This window comes from Vicugna pacos, chromosome 9 (assembly GCF_048564905.1).
Source record: "Vicugna pacos chromosome 9, VicPac4, whole genome shotgun sequence".
NCBI lineage: Eukaryota > Metazoa > Chordata > Mammalia > Artiodactyla > Camelidae > Vicugna > Vicugna pacos.
In genome coordinates, this window is record NC_132995.1 from 54,262,690 (window position 1) to 54,273,363 (window position 10,674).

A 10,674-nucleotide genomic window follows, 5' to 3' on the forward strand; every position below is an offset into this window, starting at 1 on the left:
TTCACCTTCGTGATAGATACGTACAGGGAAATACAGGCAGACTACAGTGAGTTTCACTTTGTAGCTGATGCTGCTTGTACCAGTTCTATCATTAGTAAGTCACCATTTAATTCTTCCACAGCCAGACAAGGCTCTCTGCTTAGTACAATCATAGTCATGACCTCACCTACTTTCCAGTACCCTCTGGACCCAAGTGGGTGGTTTTTAATCTCAGCGATGTTGCCGCCTGACACCTGCCATCTCAGCGTCCCCAGGCACAGCCGTGAAAATGACATCTCCTTCATGTCCATGACGTGTGCCTCTGTTGTCTGGTTGATTGCGTCGTTTCCATGATACGCGGTGATGGCAGAAATGGGTGTCGTGGGAGGGGCTGACAAAGGGAAAGTTGCAGCGGTCCTACTGAACTGTTCTCTCCTTTCAGGTGACTCCTGGGAGGACCATCCCCAAGGGCCTTTGAGTTTCCAAGGGTCAGAGATGAAAGCTTCACAAGCACAACTGCAGACAAGCTCCCAGGTGACCCATCACCTGCAGCTGCAGCGGGACCAGCAGTTTGACTGTGGTGACGGCAACGCCAGGCTCGGCCTTTCCTCCACCGTGTGGGGCTTCACAGCCAACACTGAGTTTGGAGACCAATGGCCGCCCCTCCAAGGTAAGAAAGGAAAGGAAGCTGTAGTCCAAGAGCTGGTCGTTCCAGGGCTGAGGGTGGAGGAGACAGTGGGGCCTCTGCCATGCCCCTTTCAGGTCCACTCGAAATCCCCAACGCTCTAACAGAGGGAAGCGAGCAAGAGCCTCAGATTTAGGGCCGGCTCTGCTCCAGGTCCTGGGTTTGCAAACTCTTGGTTGTTTAATTGAACCAACTTATTTATCTTCTGAGATATTCACATCTCATTTCCCTTGTCTGGCCACCGGAAAGTTAAATCTCCCTTCCAGGGTTGTTGGGAGTGTTAAGAAACATAGTTCCCAGAGTCCCTGATTCGATAAAACCTCCATCAGCACACCTGTGACAGTGTGATGTCTATCTGTGTATCTTGCTGGAGATTTAACACTTACACAATGCGTGCACATGCAGTGTCTCAGCTGAAATGCGGGACATTGGATGGTCAACACGATCTCTAGACCCCGTCTTCCCTCGCTTTCTCAGAAAGGCACGTTTGCCAGTGTTCTCTTCTCATCATCCATCCTCAAGCCAATCTTCCCATCAGATGCTCTCAGCAACAGTACGCTACTAACGTTAAGTCGCAACGTAAAAACTGACCGCACACTTCAGTCTCCTGTTGACTGTTTCACATGGCGGTTGTTTTTCTGTTTTTAGCCCTTTATTTAAAAGAAAGAACCACCTTCGTAGATGAGGTGAGCCCCTCAGGTTCTTTTCTAATACTCCATTTAATTTGTCCTCTTCACTCATCTCCACGGCCACGTCCTCAGTTTTCTTACCATGATCCCACTCTTCTTTGATTTTCATAAATGAGCTTTCAAACCCTCACGTACATGTCATCTCAGACGTATTCATCTTTCCCCTCTACTGCTCTCACTATCTCCACTGGAGACTGGGCCCGCCTGGTGCTCATCTGTCAGGCGATGGCCTCATCTGAGAAATGAGGAGAGGGGAGGTGAGAGAAGAAAGAGCACCACTGACCACCTTACAGAGATCTCATGGGAAGGGCTCAGAGCATGTTAGGGTTGTGTGGCCATGACAAGTGCCATTAGCCCTAGTGGTATTTCATTGTGTTCCCTTCCCTCTAATCTCTTTTTCTTGACTTTGGCTTCCCACATCCCTGGCGAGGACTCAGCCCCACTGGCTCAGTCACTCTCTCTCCTGCTCACTTTCCCTGGAGGCCCGAGTATGAATCCAGGCATCAAAACAGATTTTGCTGCAATGCCTAGTCTTCATGCCCTTTATTCTCATAATCGCCCAGATCTAATAGTTCATGTTACCACCTTACCTCTCTTATTCCTCTTATATGTTTCTTTTTCCTTTTTCAAAGTCAACTCATCAGAGGCTGTTACAATGATGCATTGCACATCTCAGTTCCAATATCCATTTCTTCCTTTATACACACACACAATTGTGAGAGTTGTTGTATGTTTTTTAAACATCTTCCATGCCTTATTTAGCTTGAGTATGTATAAACATTATATATAGCGTACGAACATATATATGGGAAACATATACTGATACACATCTGTAAAAATTTCCCGTTTGGGACTTCCCCAGTTCTTTGCATGTTGCAGTTTTGTTTCAACATTGAATTTGTTTACTTTCTGCAATCCCTTCCCTTCCAGCAGTATAACCTCTGAATGTCCTGATTTCCTTGCCTTTGTCTTTTCTAACTGGGAAATTTTTGTTTTCATGAATTCTATTTTTCTTTAACAAATATTCTTTTGGCAATGTGAAGATGTTTTCCTCTTGGCAATCTTACCAGAAATACATAGTTTGGGGACGATCAACAAAAGTGAAAACTACCAAGGTGTCTCCACTGGCTTCACCTGGCAGGGACGTTGAGATGGCCTCTCTTGTTCCTGGACACTTTGCTTACTTGATGTTCCACTTGGAAGACGAGTAAGTCATTGTAAGGTCATGTATAACAGTGGATCCTGTTTTCTGTGGTGGTATCTTCAGAGCTGGGTTTGGATGCTTCCATTGGAATGAAGAACCCCCCCAAGGTGGAGGGTGAGGGCTCAAGTGCCAGCCAACATGAGTGTCAAGTCTCTAGCAACAGCAATGCCTCCAGTGTCCTGAAACAGAAGATTCTGCGAAGAAAAGTGCTGCGCAGCAAGTGGAGAATTGCATGCAGATTCCCTGGCCTTCAAGCTTAGGGGACAGAGGTAATCACATCTAGGCCCTTCCATGCATGTCTTCCCTGTTGCTCCTCATCTAAGATTACAGCTCAGACTCCACTCTCTTTTCTCTTCCTTGTTCCTTCACTGAAGAGTTGATCCTACCTGCGTCTGGTCTTTCCTTGTTTTTCTGTGGGAGCTGCCACCCTGCCAGGCCCTTCCATCCCCACTTTCTGTTTGTACTGTGAACTCTGCTGTGTTCTTGCTGCTGCTGCTGCTGCCCTGGTACTTCTTCTCACCTCTACTCGTAGCTACTGGGAAGCCCGGCCCCGCGGTCCTCCTCATCAGAAGAGCGTCATTTAGGGCCCTGAACACGGGGTTCTTTGCCTGAAATCACACACTCCCTTGGTGTCATTGCCTTCCTTTCCCTACCCTTCCTCCCTCCACTCCACTGCCTCTTCCAGAATCACTGACGTCATGAATCACATGCACATGGGTTGGGTTTTGCAGAACACAGCTAGGACAACCTTCACTCCTCGACGTCTCCACGTGAATAAAATTGGTACAACTGAGGAATGAGAACCCTGGTTACAAGAACCAAATATAAATCTCTGTCATAGGTGGGAGCGCTGGACTGGCCTGGAGTCAGGTTTCTCGCCAGACACTGGTGGTCAGCTCTGTGCTAATGTCCATGGGGCTCCCAGTGCCTCACTGGAGCTGGCATTAGGTGGAGGACGGTAGATGGCACCCTAAAGGGACATTGGCCAAAAGCAGAGGCACAGGCCATGTGTTGACAGAACACAAAGAGCGTGACGTGCCTAGGGTTTCAGACCTCTCTTCCTTTTACTCACATGACTCTTACTACATGTTCAGTGAAAGTCCAGGAAAAAACATGGGCTGAGTTGGCATCTGACGCCAGGGAATCTAGGAGAGCATCCCAGTGAATTAACCTGGGGCAGATTTATGAAGACTCAGGTATACAGGATACAAGAAGATCATTGCCTCAGGCAAGGCCGTTTGAGAAGGCAAGTGATTTCCTCTAGACTGTGAGAAGGAAGGTGAAAAAAATCTTCATGGCCAGCGGGACAGGAGTTCATGGTGGAAGTAATGAAGCGAAGGAAAAAGAAAGGTGTGAAGTAGTGTAGGTCTAGTGGGTAGCTCTAAATCTTGCTATCATGAAGAAACGCTGGGTGAGCTTGGATCTATCTAACATGAATGACTTGACCCAACCCCTTGATATTCTGATTCTAACGTTCTGAGGTGAGGTTTGGGCATTAGTATTTTGAAAAGCTCTGCTGACATGCATCTAGGGATTGGAAGGACTATGGATCTGGTGGAATATCAGGAAGCAGTAGAGGAGTGTCCCAAGGATCCTTGCTCCAGACAGCAGTCTGTTTCTGAATGTATATGAGGGATGCTCAGCCCATCCGTCCCTGGGACATGTGAGAAAGGCAGCACTTCGGTCCAGGTCAAGGGCAATCAAAAGTCAGTTGGTTGCTGAGGAGCCAGCGGTGGGGATCTGGCTAAGACTCTGCAGCAGCTGTGAGGTGGCGTGTCCCCAAACACTGGTGGGGCGAGGACAGGGGATCCTAGATTCTGCACTACAGTCTGCACGTTTGTTTCAGGAGGGATTTCTTCTAACGTGTGGATCTCACTTTTCCCTTCAGCCAGCCTCGGGCTCGACCTTCAGCTCCTCCTATCAAGACGATCCCGGGCTGCTCTTGCCTCTTCCAAACATGTGGTCATCCCCCCAGGCGCAGCCATCAACAGAACCCAACAGAGACCCACATTTGATCCCTCTGTCATTCTCCTTGTCCCTCTATCTCTCCTCTGTCTCTCTATCTCTCCGCTGTCTCTCTTTCACAGCTACCCAGTATTTTAGCTACTCTGAACAGATATTCCAATTTGGAAGACACCGCATCATCAAATTTATTTTTCCTACTAGATGCAAAAAGTCTACGGCATGAAATCAAGTTCAAGTCCACACAGAACACTGCAGGGATCCTTTCCTGAGAATCATCATCACAACCACCAGCCACATCCCATGATTATTATTGCAAAACACTGATTTGATGGGAGAACTCCCAGGCATCAGGCTCCAAACGTTACCCATTGAAAAGGAGACCAGCGCTTTGATGGATACTCAGCTTTGAGAGACCGTAATGCTCACTCCTCTCAATTGCCATCCTGTTCACACTGGCATCTGGAGCAGGTGGAAGAAGGCAACATGTCAGCCTGGACCTTCTCTGCCACCAGATGGGCTGTGCTCGGTGCAGCCGGCTTTGAACATGCAGTGTCCGTGCTGAACAGGTTTCGTTCGAGTTTCATCACAAGGAAGTTATCAGACAACTGTAGAATCTAGACCATTGAACAGGACAACTGGCCTGTCTTTTTCAAACTGCCAATGCCTCCACAAACGGGATGACAGAAAGGAGAAGAGTTATTTTGGGTTCCAAAGAACTAAAGAGATTGTGCTACTATATTTCTTTAGTTCTTTTGAGCCCAAAACCTCTCCTCACCTTACTGTGTTTGTCTTTAATGGTGGTGACATTGACTTGTTTGCAGAGGACAGGTCAGTTGTCTGGCTCAGAAGTCTACATTCTGCAGTTGTCTGACCCTTCCTCATGATTAAACTCGGGCCTAGCCTTCTGCCAAGGGCACCACATAGTGCACACTGTGTGCTTCGTAGCACAGCCCCTCTGGAGTTGAAGAATGTCCACTTTGCCTGTCACCACTCTTGTCATCTAAGCACTGAACATTTGGCTATAGAGGGAGGAGCCAGTGAGATCCATTCATTGGAACACACGTTTTTCTGTCTAGAATCAGTCATTTGACGAGTAGCTCTTCGAGAGTGTATAAATATTTTATTCTATGATTCTCATTCTCTAACAATTTTACCGTCCCTGATCGATCCCTAATGTGTGTCAATGACCATATTTGTGTTTGTACAGCGGAACTTTTCCAAATCAGTCAGTTTATTTGTACTGCTTGCATTGTGCTGTGGAAAAGACAATCCCCACCCCTTCCGTTTCATTAAAAGTTCTTTGGAGTTTTACTGTGAAGTTGTGTATTTTTCAATTCAGTGTTATAATCTATGATTCTCCTGCCTGATTTAGTAGGTATGGATATATATTGATAGAAACAGTCCTGTTTCTCCTCTTCATTTTCATATCTTAAACTCTCCCACAGCTTTTAAGCTATATGTACCAATTGTAGTAGATTGCATTCAGTGTTTGTTTTCTCTCTGTTATTTCTGTGTGTGTGTGTGTGTGTGTGTGTGTGTGTGTGTAGTTTGTCTAGTATGTAGGAAGGGCTAAATAGCTAGTGTGTAGCACTGCACTAAAATATTTGTCATCTCAGTCCCTTAGTATGTCGTCACATAGTTTCAATGTGAAGTCGAAATTTTGAATGATATCTCTCAACTTCAGCTTTTTACCAGTGTGACCATCAAGGACATTATTCTACTTTTCTGTTTCCTTCTGTCTTTACCTGACACTTCTGATAATTTTCTAACAGTATTTCAACCTAGTCCAATGTATACCCTTTACATACTATTTTTTCCTACCTTGTCCCCACTACCTCCCCATTTTGTGTTAACTTCAGAAAAAAGTAGGGTAGGGACAAGAGCTGGAGGAGGAGCCCATGGGGGACTTTGGGGATCCCTACCTGCACAGGAGGCTGCCCCACCCCAGGAGCGTCAGTGGCCTCGTCGCAGAGGTCCCAGGCCCCAAGCAGGCTGCCCCAAACGCAGGGCACATGTACACCGGCTTAAATGTATAATTACATCTACTCAGTGGTGACCAGGTCTTCAAAAGTCAGACTTTCCTGGGTCACTTCTTGACATGTAGAGTTCATCCTTCAGGATTTCTAACGGTGGAAATGAGGGCTCCTTACCTTTCGCGTGTTATCTACTCATTTTCTCTTGCTTTGATACATGGACAGCTTGGCTGAATATGAAGGACGTGCCCACAATGACTCGCGTTGAGTTTTTAAAAAACATTGTCCTCCTCGGTATTTTGTTTGAGACGTGCAATGTAAACTGATTTTCTCTTCTAGTTGGAGCCAAGGAAGGTCTGGAGCTTCACAGGAATTGTTTCTTTAAAAATGTAATCTTTTACACTGGAATTTGACACAACATTGTAAGATGATTGTAAATCAATAAAAAATGTTAAAAAAATGTAATCTTTTAGCCCTAATAGGATGGGTGTTAAGGTTGAACATGGCAGTCCTATTTCTTCCAGATATCTATGACTTTCTCTCTGACCCTTTCTCATTATCTTTGACACATTTTCTTTTTGTTCAATGCTTTCATTTTTGAATTCTATGTGCCCTATGATTGTAGAGAAATGAGATCCTTTATACATTTTCATTGAGCCTATTTTTCAGAGAATTCTCTTTTTCTTCAGTTTTTCCCTAATTACTGCCAATTCTCGTTTCCTCTATCGCGTCTAAGTTTGTGTTCTGGGTTCCCTTTCTTGTCTGTGTGAGTCTTGTGTGTGTGTGTGTGTGTGTGTATCTGGATCTCAAATAGGTTCTGTTTAGAATACTTATTTCCGAAATAGATACTGTTTTATATTTTTTCTAAGTTTTTGATTGATTTTGAGGGAAGTCTTTTCATGAGCTGAAATCTATAACTCTATTTTTGTTTTTCTCTAATGTCACCTTAGAAGAAATGTCTGCTCTGTGATTTTCCTTTCCGCTAGAGTAGGATTGACCTGTGTGAGACATGGCAGTTCTAGGTGGGATCTGATGCATCTTTAAGCAGCTTAGTCAGTTTGTTTTGTCTAGATCTCTTTGTCTTGTGCAATTACTGTAGCAGATGTAAGCTTTTGAGGAAAGGCATGGTGTGTCTCCTGGTTCTGAGATTCTATTTTCTTCCGGTTGGACCTTGAATTTCTACTGGTTGCTTCATTCTTTCTCTTCACTACAAGCATGCAAAGGACATTACCTTCATCCAGGTCTCACCGTGGCCCCCACAATTGTGCCTCCTGAAGACTGTCACCCTCTGGTCCTCTGCACTGCCCAACCCCTTCCTGGCAACTCCCCAGTCGTCAGAGCTGTAGTCCACCAGGTCTCAGGCATGCTGTGAGTTTGTCCCCTTGCTCATTTGTAGGTAATTTTTCCTGCGTTCCCTCCTTAGGATTCCCTCCCTGCTGTCCTCCCCTCTGTGTGTACTGTCTTGGCTGCTCCCTCTACTGCTGTGTAGCCCCAAGCCCTGGCTAAATACAAACCACCAGGAGTCCAGTGTTGTGTGGCCCCTGGTTCTTCACGGGAAGCGTTCTGCATGGTTTTGTTGACTCTAGCATAATCCCTAGCCCTCTGAAATCGGTGTTGAGAGATTCAGCTGCCATCATCCTGGTGGACTTGTAATCTCTAATCATTCAGTGTCACATGCAGAATATCAATAGGACACAAAAATAGACAGGACATCAAACAACAACAACAGCAGAAATAACAGAAAAATACAACATAAAAGAATTAGAAAGAACAGAACATCCCCATCCTTGTAAGCCATCTTCCACAATTATCAACTACTGGTGGACCTTGTTTCACTACAATCCCACCTACTTACCTTTTCCTGTATTATTGAAGTAAATGTCAGACCTCACACTTCATCTGGAATTACACCACTGTGTTCCCCTCCGTGAGGACTCTTTCTGAAATTTGTATCATAGTATTACTGCTGTTGGTAAATGGACTCAAACTTTTGAATATCATAAAATAGACAGTGTTCAAAGCTCCCATGGTTGTTTTTAAGTTAGTTTCTTTTTGGGGGTTCCAAAAACAAATCCACAAACTATAATCAGTAGGATATGTTTTATGTCCCTTCATGTATGTTTCTCCTGAGGTCCTCCCTCCCTCCCTCCTTCTTTCCTTCTCTCTCTCTTGCTGCTCCTGCTCCCAGTGTGTTCCTTGATCTCTTGCCCTCCTGTGTTTGCAATTCATTTACTCAAGTTACAGCCTTGTTTTTCTCTAGTAGCCCACATCCTGAGTTTGGTCCCTGGGTATACATCGGCATAACCTCCTGTCCTCCTTTATGGTGGCAGAATCCAGAGCAGCATTGTCCTAATACAAAGAAGGTAGAAGCCACACATGCAATTAAACATTTTCTAGTAGCTACACTGAAAACCAAGAAGTACACCAGAATTCAGAAACAATCGTACACATAAGACACTTAAGTATCGATTGCTACATGTTAAAGGAACTGTAATTCTAAAGCATTAAAATTGTATTCAATAGGAAAATTTTTACCTATTCGGTTTTAAAATTTACATTTAAATGAATTCCAATTAAGCAGAATTAAAATCCATCTCCTCATTCCTGCCAGCCTCATTTAAATATCCAGTAGCCACATGCATCTACTGGCCACTGTTTTAGACCTGGCAGATGTAGAGACTTACCAGGTTCATGTTTGACATGTTGGCAAGAACACCTCAGAGGTGGTGCGTGCTCTCTGATCAGGAGGCACATCAACTCCTGTGTGATACTTCTAAGAGTATTAGAGGCCGTTTTATTTCAAGGCCTAGATCCATTAACTGATTGTTTGGAGCAAAATGGTGCTAATCCATCATCACGAGTTACTTACCTGGACACTTCTATAGCGATTAACTTCCCCGAAATCGTACAGATTGTATACTTAGTGGTACAGCCTGGAGCTTAATGAGCTAATTCCTCAACATTTGTGTGTGGTCATCAATTAGTTTCTTTGCTTTTTCTTTCTTGTTTTCCTGTGTTCATATGAAATCAATGTTTCAATCACACTGAAGTGTTTCAATGCATTGCTATAGAGTGCTTCCTGATACACCAACTGTCCTCTCTTTCAGCAGTGAACATGAATTTAGCCTGACCCCTACGTCCCTTTGCTAAGATCCTAACAGACTTTGAGACCTTTCCTGGTATCACTAGGACAAGGTGTTTTTCATCTTGAATATTTACTACCGCTGACCTGGACTCAGTCCTTTCTTTAAGACTCTCTGGTGTCTTTATTTCCAACACAGTATTCACAGAGCAAACTGAATATCCTAGAGATACTCATTGGAATTGGTTTATTTAGGCCTTTCCAGTGGACAGAGCTAGGAAATACGTATTCATAGTGTGTGGGTTCATGTATTCACCTACAGTCACCAACATGACAATTCAAGTTCAGAACTACAGGCTTTATATTGAAACTTCTTTGTCTGAAACAAAGCATTTTCACTTTTAATGACTCTTTGAGGAGTAGAAAAACAATATCCTAGAAAGACTCATTACATTTCCGCACATTATATGAACACACGATAAAAGATATAGCAAAAATTCTGCTAACACCACAATGGAGGAAAGCAGTTTCTGGTTTGGTTACTGCCATCGGGTGCACATATTGTGTTTTAGTCTCTTGGCCTCGTTCTTCTCCACATTGCAGGTCAACAAGGGGTGCACAGGGGCATTTTCAAAGGCTAGAGGTGACATTCACGAAGTTACTGGGGGTAGGAAGGGAGAAATTGTGAGTTTGAGATTGCAAATAGTAACTACTATACATACAATAAACAAATAAGTTACAGGGAACTATATGCAATAATGAAAAAGAATACGGAGACGAATATACCTATTTGTTTGTATGACTGAATCATTAGGCTGTACACCAGAAATGTGGTCTCCAACTCAAGTGTAATAAAACAAGGTATATTGAAGTATGCTCTAGCCTTCACTGAAAGATGTGCAAGTGTCTCAAATCCCTGGAGGGAAGTGGACCAGGCAAGCCTGATCTCTACAGACTCTCAAACCCATAGCCTGTTCTCTTCTTTCTGGCTGGGCTTGGGATGAAAGGACAATATTTTAGGAGTGAATTTTTAAATTTCAGCCTAACTGCAGCATTTCATATCCATTGAGGACATAGGACTAAGAAATTCTGAATAA

At 44.2% G+C, this 10,674-nt stretch overlaps 2 long non-coding RNA genes across 2 annotated transcripts; one reads left to right on the forward strand and one right to left on the reverse strand.

Moving 5' to 3' along the window:
* The first annotated feature begins 326 nt into the window (after positions 1-326).
* LOC140698219 (uncharacterized) lies at positions 327-5,652 on the forward strand. Its single transcript, XR_012075849.1, has 3 exons — positions 327-649; positions 2,621-2,826; positions 4,446-5,652. It is a non-coding gene; the product is annotated as an uncharacterized lncRNA (long non-coding RNA).
* Positions 5,653-8,660: 3,008 nt separating this feature from the next.
* Positions 8,661-9,478, reverse strand: LOC140698226 (uncharacterized). The gene is made up of 2 exons (XR_012075858.1): positions 9,365-9,478; positions 8,661-8,844 (listed from the first exon to the last, which is right to left on the reverse strand). It is a non-coding gene; the product is annotated as an uncharacterized lncRNA (long non-coding RNA).
* Between the last annotated feature and the right edge of the window lie 1,196 nt (positions 9,479-10,674).